Source organism: Nanorana parkeri, unplaced genomic scaffold (assembly GCF_000935625.1).
Source record: "Nanorana parkeri isolate BGI_ZX_2015 unplaced genomic scaffold, ASM93562v1 scaffold320, whole genome shotgun sequence".
Taxonomy (NCBI): domain Eukaryota; kingdom Metazoa; phylum Chordata; class Amphibia; order Anura; family Dicroglossidae; genus Nanorana; species Nanorana parkeri.
The window spans coordinates 742,351-745,243 of record NW_017306588.1 but is presented as its reverse complement, the minus strand read 5'-3'; positions in this window follow the sequence as shown (position 1 = coordinate 745,243).

Here is a 2,893-nt window from a genome sequence, read left to right as displayed (position 1 = left end):
CTTTTTTTTTTAGGAATCAATCATACAATTTCGCTACATACACTGAAGGAGAAACTTTGTTATACCAGCTAGGGCTGCTCCCGGATGCTCCTGGAGGGGTGCCCTTGGACTCTGGCAACCTCACGAGGGGAGGGTCGTCTGGCCCTCTTTCGCCCCTTTGGCAGAGGACTGGCAAGGGGGCTTTGCCCCCGTCCGCTCTCCTACACTGAAGGGGCCAGGCGGGTCCATTTTGGGCGGGTGTATTCTATGTTCTTTGCAAGCACAGGTTATAACATGGTTGGTGTAGATATTAATATCGTGATTAGTGTATGGGGGCACAATATTATAAAATGGGCCTCCTGGTCTAGAGAGCCCCCCGAGAGACATAATGTTAGGCCCTTCCATCCCCCCTTGGCATGGGGTAGGACGCTAGTTTGTGTCCTCCCCTTACTCTAAGGAGAACTATGGGGAAAAGCCTAAACCCCATAGTTCTCCTTTAAGATCAATAAATTGATTTTCCTGAGAGAGACATTTTACATTTTATAAGGGCCACCAACATTACACTCAAGAACTGTATTTAATCTCAAGCCTCCAGCTGAGTAATTGGTTGCGTGTAGGTCACAGGTTCTCTTTTGCCCCCTCATTATTTTGCTCTTTGAATTCATTTAGTGTCTTTGTTTCCAATTACGCAGTAAAAACCTAGGAAAGGAAATCAGCATAAATGGCAGGACATTTCTACATCACTGCACATGTGAATGCAAATCGGAGCCGCTTCATCTGCATCCCTGGAGGTCACAGGAACATTTATTTACATAATAAATCTTTTTATGCGCTTACAGAGGAATATAAACTGTACGATGATAAATTGTCAGAGCCGGACCGCAGCTACACTGCAAATCTATTTATTTTCTGGGCATAACAACTTCCAAACAACTGTTTATCCCTTCATATAAAGCAGCAGTACTGCAGACAGAAGGTAGCTTCCGAATGTGGGGCCCCTGTTCAGGACACTCGGGTTCCACCACACCATACTGACCAAGCCATGTCCTTATGGATCTGGCTTTGTCCCATTTGTGAGATCAGGTACTGATGTTTTTAAGACCTGGATCACAATCAGTGTTCAAATTCATCCCAAATGTGATCAGTAGAGGTGAGGTCCGGGCTCTGTGCAGGACACTCGAGTTCCTTCACACCAGACTGGTCACACCATGTCTTTATGGAGCTGGCTTTGGGCACAGTCATGGTGGAACAGTCATGGTGGAACAGAAAAGGGCCTTCACATACCTATGTCCACATACCTATGGTCATATAGTAGGTGTAATGGTCAGGTGTCCCCATACCTTTGGCTATGTAGTAGGTGTGATGGACAGGTGTCCACATACCTTTGGCTATGTAGTAGGTGTGATGGACAGGTGCCCACATACCTTTGGTCAAATAGTAGGTGTGATGGTTAGGTGTCCATATACCTACGGTCATATAGTAGGTGTAATGGACAGGTGTCCACATACCTTTGGCTATGTAGTAGGTGTGATGGTAAGGTATCCAAATACCTTTGGTCATATAGAAAGTGTGATGGTTAGGTGTCCACATACCTTTGGCTATAGAGTAGGTGTGATGGTCAGGGGTCCACATACCTATGGTCATGTAGTAGGTGTGATGATCAGTGGTCTACATACCTTTGGTCATAAAGTAGGTGTGATGGTCAGGTGTTCATATACCTTTGGCCATGGCCATATAGTAGGTGTGATGGTCAGGTGTCCAAATTCCTATGGTCATGTAGTAGGTGTGATAGTCAGGGGTCGTTATATAGTTTGTCCCCCAGTGCTGCACAGAGGACATCAAATCAGTCGCATTGGCCCCAGCTACCCAGCACACCCTCTTTGCTCCCCATGGCTTAGCTCTGCCTGGTTTCCTCTGCCGCCAGTAATAGTTAATCCATTAAGCAGAGAAATTAAACAGACAGCGGTGAGAAACATTACTACACTAATGGCACAATCCATAAACAGCACAATCGGCTCCTCAGCTTAAATTGCCCCTTGGGAGTGATGATAAGGAAATCCGAGAGATATGAAATGCGGTTACACAGGAAATCACCGGCCACTTTACACCCACCGCCAGGCCATGTGCAGATGACAGTCAGGTGCATGCAGCTGTGATGCCATGTTACCGCAGCCTCGTATGCGGTCACAGCAGCGGGCCTGAACACTGTGCATTGTGGGAAATCTACGTTTATCTGTGCTGTACCCGAGAGGCATGTTCCATCAGAATCAGCATATATTACAGACACTGAGTCAAAGCAGACATATCCATTTCGATTTGTAATTAAAACTTTCCTAAAGGGGAATATCACAAGGGTGAGTCAGAAAATTAAGTGAAAAGATAAAAAGAAGTTGGACAAAGTCATTCTGACACCAATGTCATTTTCATAGCCAATGGTGTAATTGCATAGCTGGAGTCTTAGCAGACCATGCAACTGCTATGGGACCCCATCAGCACTGGGGGCCCAGTACTTTCTTGCTACATAGTATTTTATGCAGGTAGCAATAGCACTTAGCATATACATTGGGATATATTAAATAAATATATCAAGGGTGGCACTCCAGCTGTAATAAAGCTACAAATTCCATCATGCCTCTGCCTCTGGGAGTCATACCTGTGGCTGTCAAGAGTCTTACAATGCCTCATGAGACTTGTAGTTCCACAACAGCTACAGTGTCGAGGTTAACCCCTACCTTAGTACTTTAGGGTGCATAGGCAATCCATTACTTGCATTGGGCTGCCTTAACATAAGGCACATTAATCAATGTGAGTTAAAAATGTAAATGGAGAGAGTCCCACCGCACTCATGACCGAGAAGCCCCATATAATGTGTGTGTGTGTGTGTGGGGGGGGGAGGGGGGGTGCTGAAGTGGCT